A 19,193-nucleotide genomic window follows, 5' to 3' on the forward strand; every position below is an offset into this window, starting at 1 on the left:
TATAGTTTGACATAAATTTCTTGATAAGTTTTATCTTTAACTAAACTAAAAAACTTTTCTTGTACAGTCAAAGGAGAATAACTTTTATTTTTTTGTTTGAAGTTTTATGATTTTTATACAAAACAAAAAAAAATATAAAGATCAGAAAATGAAACAAGAATTTTACATTTCTTGAATTTTAAAAAATGGCACATCTTTTATACATTCATGTGTAGTATGCAAGTATGTATGTATACGTATAAAGTGAAATATATTTTATGTATATTGGTTTATCAAACACTTACGTAAAATGTCATTGAATTGAAATCATTATATTGAAATTTTTTTAAGAATAAAATCAATTTAACAAGGTCTCGCACAAATTCGACCGAAAATTGTACAAATTCCAGATATTTTCAGTTTTCTAACACAAAACTTCGTATTTAAGCAGCTATTACTTGAAAACTGTAAGTCTGACATTAATATTACCATTAAAAATGAATTACCGTTATGTAATTTTATTAGTTGAGAGAAAATGTTGGAACACACATATTGTTCTAGCTTCAACATCCTCTCGAAGTTGGTATCGATAAATGTTATGCAGAATTTTTTCATCTTTAATTCTTCAATATTACTCTTAGACATAATTTGGAAATATCTAACACCATACTTGTATTTTATAGTTATAATACATACAGCTACAGATGTACGTACCTATATTATTTAAATTTATAATTTAAATTTAATATTTTTAATTTTACTCATCAGCCATCCGTATAAATATACCCAACCATAAAAAATAATATAATTAAAATAAAATTAATTTAACAAGTTACAGGAAATTTTAAGCAAGAATAAAGCTAGGTATATAAAAACTCCGTTTTTACCAAATACCCTTATATACTATTCAGAATTGGTTGAAATCACGGTGCATATTTTTATACATATATTATACATATATGAAAAAATGAGCCATTACAGACGCATATATAAAATTTAATCATAATAACTACCATTATTTAAATTGAATATGAGTTCAATTTTTTTATTACTGTTTTCTTTATACCATACTGCAATAAATTAATTCCATTTTAATCTAGTATTGTAGCGTAACTACACAAGCATATTTTATTCAAATAAAATATAACATGTTTCTGCAAAACCAATATACAAGTTAAATCTGCATATTTAAGAAGCAAGACAATGAAATAACCAAGGGTTTTGGAGCAGTTTGAACTTTCATCTTTCATGATATATTAAATTGTGTTGTTCGTAATTTCTCGACCAATTAACAAAAGATATTTTGTCTCTCAAAGTTATTACAGCATGGCTTTTTAAAAATAATTACATATATCGCATTTTAAGGAGATTACGCTCAGAGAACTCCATGGGAGTATATTTTGTTTTGCAAATTATTATGTCTTGAGGCCTTGAAAAAAACAAAACAAATAAATACCAATACCACAATTCAGAGAGATTTTCTTCAGAGCAATGCACAAAAAACAGAATTATTTTTTTTTTACTCTTTCATTTTTTATATAGCACGGCAATCTTAATCATCGTACACGCGTTTTAAAAAAAAATTTAAAGCTATTTCCTTTCCCAAATACACATAAAATTATACATAAAATATATACATATATATATATATATATATATATATTATATATATATATATATATATATATATATATATATATATATATATATATTATGTATAATTTATATATATATATGCGCATATATGAATTTACATAAGGTTGATGCAAAGGTAATAAAAATAATAACTTGAAAAATTTATTAAATTTTAAATGAAGCAAACTTAAATCGAGCAACTATTTTATTAGTTAAGATAACAGTAAAATTGATTTTAAAAAAGGAGAATCAGAAATTTTTCGCTAACTATAACGCAGAGTAACAAAATGCCAAAATACTCATAACTTTTACTTTATTACTTTTTTTTTATTCTTGATTCAATTCAACATTAACTGCCACATGAACAAAAACATATAACGATAAACGCAGCATTGAAATGGAAATTTTTCAAATTTTATCATGCAGCAAGATATGCCATCATATTTACGATTGTCTGGATTGTCTGAATTTTCATTTTGCTGTCGTCTATAGTTATAATTTCGCTGTTTTAAGAGATGGAATGAAATATCTAAATATTCGAAACAAAGAGAGATAAAAATTATTGACAAAAAAGAAATTTCGAACTTTTTTATTTTCTCAAAAATATTTGAAAAATTGCTATTTATGTAAAAATCAGTCGCTTAAATCTACAATATTTTCCAAATCAGTTGAAGTTTAACTATATATGTGACATTTAATTTAAAAAAAAAATGAAAAAAATAAGAAAGATACGTATAATTGATTCATTCTTCGTCCCGAATCGCGAAAGCAAAAAAATATTTATTCGTATAAAACTAATAAATTAGTCTAAAGATAGAGATCTGTTGTAAAAATAAATGAAATCGGTTTCAGAGTTATAAAAATGATAATGAAAAAATTGAACATTTCCTTTGTCGCATGAATTCCTCTTTCATAGTTAAAACAGGAATCTTAATCAAAATTCAATTCAATTGTAACTTTTTGTATATACCACTTTGAAATTATATAAATTATAATTATGGCGAAAAATAAAAACCTTACGAAATAAATATTGTTCGAAAAAATTTTTTTAAGTCTTTCTTTTATTGACTACAACGCTCGATAACACAACCGATTCAAAAGATATCAATATTGGCTATATATACCGACATCAACTGCAACGCTGAAAATTGCTGCTTATTCAGGAAATAATATTGAAAGAAATTAGACTATAGCCGCCTCTATCACTGTCACTTCCATAAATAATTATAACACGAGCATTCATAGCATAGAATATTAAAAAGTGAAAACCAAAGATCAAAATTCAAGAAAAAGTAGTTCCAATTAAAATCAAATATTTTAATTTTACAGTATTTACAAAAATCTTAAGTCCTTTAATTTTAAATTACAAAATCCAAATATGTTTACATTTTATAAATTTCTTTTATAATTTTAAATAATACAAAAAAAATTTAATAATTTATTCAACCACAATTTCAATTTCTCATTTTCACACAATTAAATAATCATGATCCTTTAAAATCCTTGTTTTAAAATTTTAATTACATTTTTCCTCTTATATTTTCAAATTTATTTACTTGAAAGTTTTTTAATTACCTACATTATCAGAAAAAACAAAATTTCTTTTAACTTTTTTTGCATTTCTTTTTTTCTTCTTATTAAGAAATGATGAAAGGTGTTAATAAGAAATGACAAAAATCATACTTTTGGATTACACCTAGACAGAAATATCAAAAACAAAAAAGTATATAAGAAATTTTAACCAAAAACAAAACGCAAATCCAAAACAAAACAAACCCAATCTTCGCTTTTAATTATTTATTTACATAATTTTTTTTTCCCATCTTAAGCAAAACCACCATTTTGGAATTAAAATTTTTTTTTGTTTGTTGTTGCCTCCTCACTTGAGAATTTTCACGTAACCCCTCTTCATTCAATCATTTTGAAATCTTTAAAACCATTAAATTTTTATTTAAACGTAAAAAAATTTGTATTTAATAAAGAATATAGGAATAAATGAGTAAATTCCCCTCTTCAAGGACCTTTTTATTATATAAATGTATATAATATTATGTAACGCGATAAAATGAAATTTTTGTATACAATATGAAAACAAGTTTTGCTTAAAACAAAATTTATGAAAAAGGCACATTTTTGAAAATAAATTTAAAAGAAATAAAAATCGAGGCAAAGAAAAATTCGCAATTCAAAATTATTTTTTTTTTTTTACATTTTTCTCAATTGAAATTTTTCTTGTTTGTTTGTTTTTTCTCCATTTAATTATCATGATTAAAATTTTTAAGAAAAATATTTAAATTAAGTGATAAATCATGGAGTTGTTATGTATTTAAGGATATACTTAAATATTTTTTTACCTTACGCTGTTTTGGATATTTAAAAATTTTTGCATTGAATTAAACCTCACCGGTCAATCTGATTCTTCGTAGCTATGTCCTTGAAATTGAGTATAATGTTGAAAGTGTATGTATTAAGAAAATATTGCAAAAGTATGAAAAATTAACATAGAATTTTTGATATTTTCATTCAATCTATATTCAATTCTGTCACCAAAACAATTTGTAATACAAAAACAAAATTTATTCTTATGATTCCATCTCTTCGTATAAAATGTTTCTTCTTATTTAACAAATTTTAATATTCGATCAAATCAATTTATTGTTAAAAAAACTAACCAAAATCGTAAAATTTTCAATCGAAGGATGAAATTATTTAATTACTTTTATCTCATAACAAGTTTCCTGTTTATATTTATAATCGAAATTTTATTTAATAAAAATGCCCCTAATGGCAGATATTTGCAGCTTACAGAAGGGAACGAGCTTCACGAATGGGACCTCAAACCCTTTCCGCACCAAATCGTCAGTATAAGTTTCTCTATAGAAAAAATACAATTGGTTGGAGTTGATTTTAGCATTTCATTGGAGTTAGAAAATTGTTTGCTTGTCCTATTGTCCAACAGTGAAGCAAAATTCTAAAAGTAGTTTTCAGAAAATTCAAATTTATTAAATATTTTTTCTGTTTTTCAGTAAATTTATGGAAATCGTCTCATATAAAAATCTTTACACTCTTAAAGCTACATTAACTGCAAAAGTCACAACACAAAAGAATTTCAATCTTTAACTTGGAAATAACATAAAAAACTAAAAAGGAAAGAAAGTATAATTATAATGGAAACAAAATAATAAGAGAAAAAACTAAACAAGAAGTTAAAAGTTCAGTTGATGACAAGACTCAATTAATTTTAAGGCGTATAACATTGGCAATTTTGTGAAAAGTAAAAACTTCATGCTTATCACTCTTTTGTTGTTAAAAATAATTTTCCTTTGTACGTACATATTCGATATTAATGTATACCAACAGTACGTGTATACCTTTGCTATAAAATTTTAAATTTGTGTTGAAATCTCAGGTGGATGTTTTTCACATTTTTTGTTAACCTACTTAATGGTTCGGTTTTTTATTTTTAATATTTTTCCAATAAAAATTAAAAAATTAGTGCTAATGATTTTCCTTCTGTCCGTCATTCATCTGTTCATCTGTGCATCTGCTTACGATATTTTTCTACCTTTCCAGAAAAGAAAGTTTTTTGTCCTTCTCCGCTCCTTCTAAAAGTCGTAAAAATATCTTTTTTTTTGACTATTTATTATACTGAAACTAAAAAAATGTTGAGCGAAGTGGACAAACATCAAAATGACAAAATTCTTATTGAAATTAACCGCTATGATTTTCTTACTGAACTTTACAGCAGTGCTAGTTTTTTAAGCACAATTAAAAAAAATACATATATTTATAAAATAATATATAAATTTTTTGCAGAAATCTTAAATTTACATTCTAACAAATTATTTTCCCCCAAAAGTATGCAATAAATTTTTATCACATAAAATTATTTTGGTATATTATTGAAATAATTACAAAATTATTTTTTAAAACAGTATTTTTACATGTTCAAGTGAAAGGTTCCACTTTAAATGACCCACTGACATCCGAATTCATTTGTTTTTGTAATATTCAAAAACCATAATATGAGTACATATTGCGTAGATGCGTATTCAGTAGATATTCTGTAAATTTATTTTAATATTAAAGAGAAATGTAAAAATCAAATTCATTTAATTTGTCACTTATTGTGGGGTAACCAAACCATATCAAAAAGGTTCAAATCGCTTCTTTGAAAAATTAATGTGATTTTTAATATCTTATGAAAAATCATTAAATAATTCACCAAAATGATCTCTTAAAAAAAGAATTTCATATCATGTAAAATTAGTTATCATTAATTTGTAAGCCTCCTTAATCATTAACTATTTACTTCTGACGAAGACTTATAAGGTTACCAGAAAGCTGAAATTTAAATAATATTAATAACATAAAATTCCATTAAAGTGAGTGCATACAAAGGAAAGAATTTATAGAGAGAATGAGAGAAGTATTACAAAAGTCGTTGATTAAATATTTAAAATTGATCTTCTAAAAAAATTCTAATTTTCATTTAGGAAATTTAGAAAAATTTCAGGTTATTTTGACTTCAACATTTAAGATTTCTACAAAAATTTTTTATATTACAAAACTTTCCTACATTAGTTTTTTTAATTACTGCTTTTGTATTATAATTTTAATGTTCACATCTCATTTTTGATAACCAATAATGTCATGGAGAACTGGGTACGTTGAACTTTAAAAGATTACTGTAAATAACGATTTTCCCTTCTTTGCAGTTTTGTTTATTTCATCAAAAAAGGTGCCGTGTTTTTCTTTGAAGCATTCACATTTTAATTTTTAAATTTCAAAATAATCGCAGATATTTCCAGATTTCTATTTTATTTTTGCTCTGTTAAGTGTAATAATCTACACTGTCAACCTCTTGCTTTAATTTTCTCATTTGTTTTTTCATTTCCTTTTTTATTTACAACATTCATTTACAACTTCATATATAACAAACATTCTCCTCCTTATATATAAAATTGTCATCATACTAAGTTTCATGTATGCTCATACGTAAATTTTTTATACCTAATATATTTTTATATAAATCCTTTTATGCATTTTTTTAATATTTTAAAAAAAAAATATTTTCTTAAAATTTTCTCCCTTATATTACACACAACATGTTAATACATTATATACAACTTTTTAAAATATAAGATGTGAAGGAAATATTCTTATAATTTTTGTATATGCTTGAAAATAAAATTAAAAAAAAAATAAATATTATTATGTAAACGTAATGAAGTATAAGCAAGTATATTGTGGCAACAAACGATAACCTACACCAGCAACAGAAGTAGACTTTAACAGTTAGGTAAAAGAAAAAAACATGAAAGTTAAGGTAATCACGATAATAAAGGTGATAATGTAATGATGGTATTTTGAATATTTTACCATGACAAGGATACAACATGTATTTAAAAATTATAAGATTACAAAATATATACATGCATATGTATATGTGTATACTTGTATATATATATATACAAGTATATTTATACTTGTTTACGAGTATATCACATATAGCAATACAAACTTCTTTTTTGGAGGGCTCAGATAACTTTATTTCTAAATTGAATAAAAATCGATTTTATGGAATATAAATAAGAATTATATGTCTACTACTTATACAGTATGCAACATAAATAAGAAGACATGAGTATATTTTGTAAGAAAATTAAAAATAAAGATAAAAATTTAGTTGAATATTTCAAAAAAAATTTTTTTCTTTCATATACTGTATGTATGTGATGTCATAATGATAGTCTAATATATACTAAAGATTTACCTAGATTATAGAAAGTTCAAGACTAGTTATACGAGTATATAAAAGAATATTATTATTGGGTTAAAATTAAAAGGAAATCGCTGTTTAGTCAGTGTAAGAACACAGACTTAAAAAAGAAACAGAATAGAAAATGAAACTGCACAAAATATTAAGAGTAATAACACTAGCGAAATATACAAATGTATATGCACACATGTATACCTATACATAAACTTATACACAATACTAATAAAAATTTTTCTACTATCGCAAAATAAACTATTTTTTCGAAGTAAGCCGGAGTGTCTGCCTGTCTATCACACTGCACGCGTGTATCTAAGCTATGGCTGAAACAATTTTAATGAAATTTTATTTGTAACTTAATTTTGGTTATGTCACAGATTGATCAACTTTTGGTACATGTCAGGTCTCGTTTCTTTTTCAATTCTGAATTAATAATAATTGTAAGAATATCATAAGAAAAACAAATTAAATTTGAATATAAAAAACCTTTAACCGACGAGTTAGAAGTAAATTTTACTCACACTTTCTCTTCCACACTTTCATATTCTCTCTACCTTCATATTGTTTTAGGCTCTCTTATTCAGTATGAATTTTGTTATCGTATGTAAAGCGCTTACAGTAAAGTTGGGAGAGAGATTGATAAAAAAGTCACTTTGTACGTTAAAATTATAAATGGTCAAAGCTCACATTAAAGATCGATGTGAATACATTATAATCTAATTAAATAATTGAATCTATACAAACAGAAAAGAAACTTGTACTTACATTGTAAAAATATGATGTACCAAAACAGAAGTATCCAGAGCCTTCGATCGAATGTTGGTCTCATGACTTCATCACTTCTGATAAATTAATAAAATTCTATTATTTTTTTTTGTCCTATTATCCTTTTTTTTCCTTTTTACACTTATTAAATTATTTAAAAATTTTTACTTTATAAAAATATTATTACTTTTAATATTAGTTTTTTCTTTTCTGGATTAATAATTTTAAAAATAATTGTATTTACTTCAAAAACGAAAACTTTTGTATCAAAAAAAATAGAAATCAAACAATTCGGAGATCGAAATTAATAAGATTTTATATAATTATTAAATGTAAATATTTGTAAATTTACATACTATATACAAATATTTATGACTTAAAAATTATAATTTCTTATGCGCATTTCTGTGTTAATAAGTATGTCAACGCGTGTTTTAATTACAATTTATTTATTAAATTGAGTCACAATATCTGAAAACACTAATATCTTTAATTGCTAATTTTCCTGGATTGCTGATTTGATGACGTTTCCACTAAGAAAATCTGAAATGAAAAACAAGAAATTTAACTTTAGAAAAATTTAAAAGATTTGCCAAAATAAAATTTTAGTTTTCTAAAAAATTTTATAAAATTTTAAATACATATGTATTTTCTTTTTTAATTAAAATTGTTCTCGTTGCTTTCTTGTATAATACATGTGTGCATTAAAAACCGCCTATGAAATTTCCACATTAGGCGACCCATTTTAAAAATACCTTTGAATTTCTAGTTTAAAATAAATTTGTAAAATGTACTATTTATTTACGTCGCACATTTATATCAAAATTTCAATCGGATTATTCTTTAAAAACGAACTACAGTCGTTCTGCAAAGATCGTGTAATTGTAAACATGAATGACTTAATATAACAGAAAATTTTATCAATTTGAGAATCGTATTATAAGTCAAAAGTTAAAAATGGGTGCCAAATAAAAAATATAATAATATGTTCGATTTCAAAATATTTTTGCAAATTTTCACTATATGAAGAAACTACTTGGAAATTAAAAACAGAGACGTAACTAAATTAAGTCCGTGCACATCCATAAACCCTTAATGCAACTGAATAGTATAATCGCTTATATATAATTCTGTATACTTCCACAGATGAGCAATATGGTGATACAACGGAAAAAGTGTAGGTATGTACATATATTATATAGTATATACATACATATATGTATATATATTTATATGAGAAAAAGTACAGGTCTATAATTGGAAAAATCAAAATTTCATATTGCAGGCATAAGCAACCATAAAAACCGTTTTTTTCTCTGTTTTTCATTACTTTTATTTGTGTTTGCTCATTGCAATACATAAATATAACAGTAATCTATTATTCTATATATTGGCATCTTAATTCCTGTTATTTATTTTTTTTTTCTGTTATGAAAAATTTTCATATCCAATTTTGCATTCAAGTAATTATTTCATATGTATAGTGTTGAACTTTATACATACTTAAAATCATATTTAAAATGCTTTCAAGTTTATAACATCAACATATAATTGTGATACAAAATATTATATTGTTTTCTTGTGCTTTACAATGCGGTAACACATAGTTTTTGAACCCTGTTCATTTTAAATTTAAAATTTTTAACCATAGACAACTGAATTAAATTAAAAAATCGCATTACTAAATAAAATAGACTCATAGATTCTAAATTTTATTCACACCGTTAAACATGTTGAACGTCTCAAGCTGCCTTCGAGAGTCTCTTTCTTATAAGCTTATAAAAGAAGAGAGAGAGAGAGAGAAGTTTATAGGAAAGTACCACAAAATTATCCGAAATTTTTGGATGTTCTTCAAATTATCATATTAAATTTTTTTTTAATTTTATACAAATATTAACTGATAACCTTTTAAATATACCGTATAATGCTTTTGAATAGTTCTTGGTCTTTTTTTTTCTCTTATCCTGAAAATCCTTTATAATTTGAAAATAGAAAATTGCAGCATAAAACCAGGGTCACTAAAAGTGCCTTTTTTTTTATTTTTTAATATGCGCTCGTTCAGACATTAATAAAATAAAAAAAATTTTTTTATAGGAATAGAGGAAACTTTTTGTTGTGTTTTTGGAATTCAAGTATTTTTATTACTTTTTGTTACATAATATTCTATGGAAAACTAAAAAAAAAATTCAATATTGAATAAATCTGATTTGTTGTACCTATAACAAAAAAACCTGAAATATATTAAAGCTGCCGAAAGGCATAGTTAGCATTTGAACTTCAATTTCTCAAAATTCTTTATATTTTGTATGTTTTTTATAGCGTGGTGTACATGACAAAAACTAAGTGTTATTTGGTAATATATATGCATTTAATTTGGTAGAATATGCTAATTACTACAATATTTCGGCAACCATCGATCTAATAACCTTCTGGTTATTAGACTATCCGCTAAGGAATGCCTTGAATTTACCTTTCTAATTCTTGTTTTTATTTGTTTTCGCATAACTCTTCAAAAACTGCCTTATTTTACAATGTCTATATATAACTACTTCTGAAAAAGAACGAGTGCTTTTAAGTGCTAAAGACTTGGGACAAAAGGCATCAGATGGGGTTTTGCGGGCAGGGTCTCAGAAAAAGCAAGGACCATGGTAATGGCATGGCCATTACAAAAAGAAATCGTTATATATATTATAAATAACATTTTAATGTTCTTCTGAAATATTAACCCTGTCATATCATTAATTCTTTGGAGTTTTTATTGTGCTCTATGTATAACTGATACATATTTTAAAAACTAATATTTTAGAAAAATTTAAATTTTTTCATTAAAATAACTATGCCAGTTTAAAAAAAAGAAAAATTTCTTTTGATTACTTTCATCATATTTCGTCCTTGAAGTTTCTTATTTATATGTTTAAAGAATTCAATTTAATAAATTCTAAAAATTTTTTACTAAAAATTATTATTCCTTTCAAATTTATTTCTCCAGCACACTCACGTAAGATGTACCTATGTATACATTAATCATACATATATTTAATAATATCTTTATATACACAAAATACATGACGTGTAAGAATAAGCGAACAAAAATATGCCTCCTAATATAATTATATTTCAAAATTACTATGTAATTGTATAATAGATGCATTGATTTCTTGGTTTTGCGGCTGATTACATTGAGAGTAATTTTTGGTTTTACGCCAACTAATTTATATATATATATATAGGTACTTGTATATAGAGAAGAATGTTTTATATTATTTTTTTTTAAATATTGCATATTATGTATGTACGTTTATTAAAATATATACAAAGTGTTTTTTGAATTTTATTGTTGAACCAAAAATTTTGTATTAACTGACCGTTTACTTATTTGATCTTTCATCAACATTAACAACACTTTTAATTTTTAACAGTTGGAGTTCTACATTGCTACATGTAGGTTTGGCGAAGAAAATATAAAAATGATTTAAAATATAATTTATTAATACATTTAAATTATTAAATAATTCGTAATAACCGAAGAATTCATTCCTATTCCAATAACATAAAATAAATTTTTAACTGTTTTAATATTGGACCGTTCTAATATCCGATTTCATATAAATATTTTTATAAAACAAGAGTTTCATGCAAGACTGACACTCTGTTAAAGAGAAATGCATTAAGAAAAAAAATGTTTCTCATATCAATGTTTAAAATGAAAAAAAAAAAAACAGATATGTTTCACAGAATAATGGTTATAATATAACTGAAAACGATTTTATTTTCTTCCAATTTCCCTTTACATTTGTCTAGCCGAATTCAGATACATAACAATATAATTTCATTGCATCCACATATAGTGCATAGCAGTTAAAAAGTAGCTCTTCTGTCAATGACACTTTACTTACTTTATAATTCTCATATATTGTATATTTCATATGTACACAGGGTGGTCCGAAACTAGCTTCAAAGTTGGCGAAGGTTACTCTATATAATTTTTTATTAAAAAAAAATGTTCGCGTGAGAGCGAGATGCGGCAATCAAACGTCTAAAGATAGTTTTGAAGGATTAAAGCTAATAAGATTGAAAAAAATCCTGTGTAATGAATATCCACCATCGCTTCGAAACTGTTGAAGCTAAAACAATGTTTTTTTCGTAATTTTTTTTCTACATTAATAGACCTATTAATAAAATGTCAATGACTATGATATCAAACATTTCGTTTTCAAGTAATAGCTGTTTATAAACTTGAAATTTTAGATTAGAAAACTAAAAATTTTACAAAAACAACTTAAATATTTTAAAAAAGCTCGCTGCATGTGCTTTTTATTTTATCGGTGAAATACATCATCCTCTCTCATCAAATTCCGACCCACCCTGTGTAATATTGGATGAAATAATACAAAAAATCAGATAAAAATAAGAACCTAGACAATGTTGATTGGCTCTATGCTATCTATTATTACATATTACATCCATACATACAGGACTATAAAAATATATATAGAGATATACATTTTTACAAATCTAATATAATGTCACTATATTGTTAGTTGGTTCATTGATTAATCATTGGTTTTTTTTTCGTTCTCGTTTGGATAGATTTGGATAAAGAAAAAAAATAAGAGAGAAACCAAATTTCATTACGATTTGAATTAAGATAAAAAATATTGGTTCAATACGAATGAAAGAGAAAAAAAATACAATGGTTGTCATTGTCATTTACAGTTAAATGAAATTAAAATTTATCACTGTGTCTGTGTGTGTGTGTAGGTATTTTTATTTTTTGGTTACTTTTCAAGATTACCTTTTCGATTTATAATTCTGAGGTAAATTAAAAATGTTGTAAAAATTAATTAATTTTATTCTATAATATTATATAATAAATAAAAACTTTCAATTAATTCAAAAAATATATTTGTATTTAAGTATATACATACATATGTACATATGTAGCTACATAGTAATTATGTATTTCAATTTCAAATTTCATGTTTTCAGCATCAACTCTGTACAATATTATTAAATAGTTTAATAATAATTTTTAATTGTCTAGGTCTGTTATTTAATTGTAACATAAGTGATTTCTTTCTTTCAACAAACTGGGTTCGCTTATTAGTATAAGTGAGTTAGTTGAATATACCCAGGCTACATTTTAAGTGCAATAATAGAAAATCTAACTACAAGTTTATATCAAGTTACTGCAAAACCAAAGACAAATTTTTGTGAATTCTATGAAAGCAGAAGAATGAAAACTTATTTCTTCGACTGTAAAATACAATAACATAATAAAATGTCTAATTCTCGAATCCGTTCTTGAAATTAACAGTTACGTCATCCCGAGTCTTCAATTATTTTTGAAATAATTTCTTTCCAAAACAGCAACTCGAATTGGCCTTAAAATTAAATATATTTCATACACTGACATAAATATGAATAAAGTCATGTACGTATGCACGTTGTTTTTAAAAATATATATATTACTTATATATACATATGAGCATTGGATAAAGTAAAACCGCAAGAAGTAATATGTATACGAAACCAAACACATTTATTTTTTTTCCACTCCTTCACCCAGGTATCATTAGCTATTTTTCTAGTTCACAATTTACCCTTTAATAAAAACCAATAAGTTCAAGCATACCACTAACAGCAAAAATAAAAAAAGATCACCTGTTTCTTTTGATTTTAGGAACATTGCGTGTTTTAAATGATTAATTTCTTATCACTTTATAATCACATTTGTAGCCGGATAATTTTTAATTTGTAAAGCAATAATTTTTTTTTATAAATACACATACATAATGTCTATATGCTTATGGCGTTACGTATTATGTACATATATTGAAATAAGTTTAAAGAAAAGATGTGAGAGCGAGATATGCAAATATAAGTAACCAAAAAATAAAAAGCAAAAAAAGCAGTAATAATAAAAGCAGCGCTAAAATAAAGCAAAAATTTAAGAACAAAAACAAACACAATAAAAGAAAAATTCGGGAAAAACGTGAAAAACGAACAGGTTTATACGAACAGAGAACATTAATTACGACGAGAGGAAGCAAACAAAAAAAAAAGAACAAAACATTTTGCAAAATATTTAAAAAAAAAACATAACAGCTAAAGTGTAACACGAATAACAGTAACAGTTCAATTATTTTTATATACACCTAGGTCTAGAACTTGTAATATATTTTTTTTCCTCATTAAAAAACACAATTACAAATGAATACTTGCCACCTATTAAACGTAAACTATTTATTATATGTACGGTATATGCATATACATACGAGGATAAAACAAATGTACGAGTATATGTACGGGTATAATAATAATATAATTAATGTCCTTATGCATAAGCATAACCAAATATGTTTACAATTTATGGTTTACTTTGAAATCAACGTTGCCAAATAGAGAATGTAAAATTTCCCGGAAAAAGTTTCTGAAATACCCGACTTTTGTATAAATAAACTTTAATCGCGAGTGGCTATGCTGATCTAAACATTATCAATGTAACAGAAAGACCAAATGTGATAGTGGGTGCTTAATCAACGTTAATAGATTGATAGCTTAAATCAATATTAATATTCGGAATGTATGCTTTTTAAACCATCCTGAAAGATAGAAATTAAAAAGTTATTTAAATATTGTATAACAAAAATCAGGATCCCCAATTCCAATTAATTAATATTAACACAGTCTTCAATACAATATAAAAATATTTTTATAATGAAACGTATAACAGTTGAAATTGGTATATTTTTTAAAAATTAATAAATTGCTCATTGGGATATAAAATAAAATTCCTTCATTTTCAATATTTCTCAAATTTTTCGGTGTGCTGGGAAAAATTTATATTATATATACAATGTTACTAGTTACCATAAAAATAAGAGTATGTATAATAATACATAAATAAAATAAAATTACAAATATATATATATTATGTTAAGGTAATGTATTGTGGAAAAAGTTTAAAAAACAAAAAATATTAAAGTGAGCGGCACACAATCTGGATTCTAAGATATGATTTATATGAACATATAAACCTTTCTTATATATATACATATATATTCAGATATATTTTTAAGTTTGAAAATATATTTAAATTTAATTGCTTAAATTTTTAAGTAGCCATCAATAGCAAATTTTATTCCATGAACTTTTAAGGAAAACTATCTTACAAGGGGGTCTAATGAAAATGCTATTGAATTGTTGTAAATTATAACAACATTAGTTTGGTAAAATTAGTAGTATTAAAACATTAGTTTGGCATATATTAATAAAATGTTGTTTCTAATCTGTAAAATTTTTTGAAGTACATCAATGTAAAATTTAAAATAAACTTTAAAATATGTTGATGCATGTTGTAATTTTTTATGTCCATAAGCTATAGTGACCCTGCAATACTGTCAATTCATTTGTCAGACTATAATTTTCATTTATTGCCTTTTATTGTAGTGAAATGAATCGACAACTTATATCCGCCTTTGGGGAGCAATATTACCCCAGATTTTTTTTTACAATATAATTATAGTTAGTTTTTCAAAAATTAACCACAATGTACTAAAATCTATAAAAATGACTGTACTTTCTTCCGGTGCTTTGCTTTTTTTATGTAAAATATATTATAGAACAAGCATTTTTCAAGGATCACTTCGATTTGAAACTGGGGAAGTTTTATTTACATTTAAATGAGGTTTAGGGTAAAATTGTACTCTTGTAGATGAAAAGTCGTATAGATATAGTATAGGGCTCTAAAATTTCTTAAAATTAATGGATTTTAGCCCATTTCAGTGATATTTTTACATAAAATATATTGAGATGAGCCTTCGATGAAGACTGATTTTAATAATATTGTTTTGATTTAAATGGGATGGCTAAAGGTAGAGAAACCAGAAGTTAAAGAAGAGTTTTGGAAAAGAACATTGTAATATCGTATTATGAAACAAGAATGGATATGAATATTTTCATTCGAATAATAATTCCCAGTGCTCCCTAACTATTTTCATGGAAATTGTAATATGTTCGAAATAAATTTTACACGCTTGTGCCAATTTGACTTAAAAAAAGAAAATAAAAAAAAAATTAACTGTTTCTCTTTTTTTTTATTTGATTTTAAGTGGGCCATTAAGTCAAAATGTTTATTTCTATTTATGTATGTGCCCGGTTCGTTTCCTTTTTTTTTTCGTACATGCTTTGTTGTTAATTTTTTATACCATTTCATTGTTTTTTATTTATTTTTTCGTTTTTTTGTTTTTTTTTTTTTTTTGAATAATAAATAAAAGGATAAATAAACAGTTATAATTTTTTAACTGTTCTCCTTTTTATATATATATGTATGTATGTATGTATGTATATCATATTTACATTTGTACATACATTTAATATATTTATTATATTCTTGTTGGTTTTTTTTTTTTTGAATCATTTATGTAATTTCATTTTACATTGTAATGAATGAGGGCACAAGCATAAACATACATACGTGTTTATAGGTTAAGTATATGAGGTTCACATGGTCGGTAACTTGGTTTGCATGATGATGCTATGATTAAAGATTATTATTATTTTCGTGAGAATATATTATATGTAATATTTTATATTATGTTCCTATTAAAATTTATATACATACATATATGCATACATATGAAAATAGGCTCATATAAACTCATAAAAAAATTGTAATATTATTGTTGTTAGTTTGTTGTTTTATGGTTGTTGGATGTACATATAATCAGAAAATTTTTTATTATTTTTTATTATGAGCTTTTAATAGTTAAATTTAGATTAAAATCATAATTTATGCCTTGTTTTCTGAGTGTGTTTTACTTAATTTTAATAGATATAATTTTATTTTTTTCTATATTATTTTTTTTTAATATAAGTATATACACAATATTTATTACATGGTTTTTAATATTAAAGAAAGTAGCTTTTTTATAGCATGTAAATAAAAATTAGAAAAAACATTTATTTTTTTTTTATTTTTTAAAGATATAAACTGACAATTTTATGATGTTAATTAATTGCAAAAAAAAAAATGCCAAAATAGAAATTTTTGTTGCTAGAAACTAGCACTTTTTATGCAACTTTTAAATATCCCGTGTCAAATATCCATTTATCATTTAGATGAATATACCAAGATTTCAAAAAAATTTAGAACGTGAATACTTTGCTTTTATTACTGATTTTTATAAATAATTTATTATTAATTATTTATTATGAGATTTTTAATGACATTCATAACTTTCTTTAAGATTAAGCCCCTGTTAATGACATAATTATACAATGCAAATATTTCGTATGTTCAGCCATTTCTTATACCATAACGAAAATTATATTTCTTTTAAAAATATAGAAGGGGAGAATTCAATTCTCGAACATCCTGTATAGATATTGGTGGATTTGAGCAATAATTCAAAGTATAATGATAATCGGCAAGATTTAATCGTTTACACACACTGGTTATTTCAAACTGAATTTGTTGTTTTTGAATTTTTTGGTTGATTGTCAATATATTCTCCATTGTCAATATATCTTAAATTATTACCCAAATCAACTTTTATCAACATTTATTCTATTTGTATAATCAATTTTTCGTTTATAGTCGCAAACCTGAACTAAACAAAAACCCTAAAGCTCACGAATTCTATTTCGTAATCAAAATAGCTATGTGAACCTTATTCACGTATGTGACATGTTCGGATTAAATATTCTTCTTACCTATTTTGCATAATAAATATTACTGGTACACTATCGGTGAAAGCATATTGTTAAAGATAGTAAGTTGTTAATTTGCGACACAAAACTCAATCTTCTATCTTTTTAATTTTAAAATAATTGCAATTTTTTTAAAACATTCAAAATTTTATTATAAAAATTTTTACAAATAATCTTGGGTCCTTAGCGGCAAATAAATATATTTATTTTTCTAATCGATTCCAACTCCGTGAACATATACATATACGTAGACAATATGTATACAATATAATTTTTAAATTTTTTCCTACATCCAAAAAAACAAACAAAAATAAAGCAGTAAACAAGTAAACAATGACATTGCAAGGATATCAGTGAAATAGAAAATAAAAATAAAAAATAAAAAAAATGAAAATCATAACATTATATAATTTATCATATAAAATTTCGTTGAATTCCAATTTTTCTTTTTATCTATTTCTTTTTTCTCTCCACCATCATTTTAAAACAGAATCATTTATAATATTCTAAAAAGAAAAGATATATTCACACACATCACATCTACATGCGCACACATGTATGAATTTGCGTATTCCCTATACACCATTAAACCTTAAATCCCTTTACTACAATGAACCTAACATACGATCAAATACATAAGTGTATGTGCGAGTACATTCAAAAGTCAATGATAATATTATATTATAACCTTTATTATGAATATTCTGTTCCATTTAGAATTACATTAGAAATAAATATTAAAATTTCTTTTTAATTATTTTTTATTATACACTTTTTCAATAAAACACAAAAAAGTGAATTGATTTAATTGCACTACTACTCTCTTAACAAAACGTCAACCCCCTTTATACGCAAATGTAAGAAAAGTGAGAGATATTCGAAAATTTAAGAAAACCACGACTCTTCAGGCTACAAAAGTCCGGCGAACTTTTAAAAGTGCTATTTTCTAGCAATAAACACCGCGAACAATTTTCAAATTTCGGGAATACAGAGAATTACTCATTTTGTCTTCCACATCGAATCGCCTGGCGAAATTACTGTAATTTCGGTATTTAATATTCGTATGCAGATATGCGTTGTAACTATAAGCTTTTCCAAAAAATTATTTGAAGCAAAATAAAATTTAATAAATCTGAAAATTTTTAGTACTAGAATGCACCAGCTTCATTCATTTATAAACAGAAATGTCCCAGACAGGTTCTTGAAATCACTTAAGACATCATTATTTGAAGTTTATGTTAAGTAAGCTGAACATGTTCAAACTCTGACAGGTGTTCTTAATATTATTCTATGGTTATTCTGCACCTTATTATTCGTTCAA

The 19,193-nt window shown here is 24.4% G+C and overlaps 1 long non-coding RNA gene across 1 annotated transcript in view; it reads right to left on the reverse strand.

Annotated features, from left to right (window-relative positions):
- Window positions 1-19,193, reverse strand: part of LOC129612651 (uncharacterized) — a 128,964-nt gene that overhangs the window by 65,377 nt on the left and 44,394 nt on the right. Inside the window, exon 2 of the long non-coding RNA XR_008697262.1 lies at window positions 8,159-8,701. This is a non-coding gene — a long non-coding RNA (uncharacterized LOC129612651). The remainder of the gene's footprint in view (window positions 1-8,158; window positions 8,702-19,193) is intronic.

The sequence above is a fragment of the Condylostylus longicornis genome, unplaced genomic scaffold (genome assembly GCF_029603195.1).
Source record: "Condylostylus longicornis isolate FDR11 unplaced genomic scaffold, ASM2960319v2 ptg000075l, whole genome shotgun sequence".
In the NCBI taxonomy this organism is placed as follows: Eukaryota; Metazoa; Arthropoda; class Insecta; order Diptera; family Dolichopodidae; genus Condylostylus; species Condylostylus longicornis.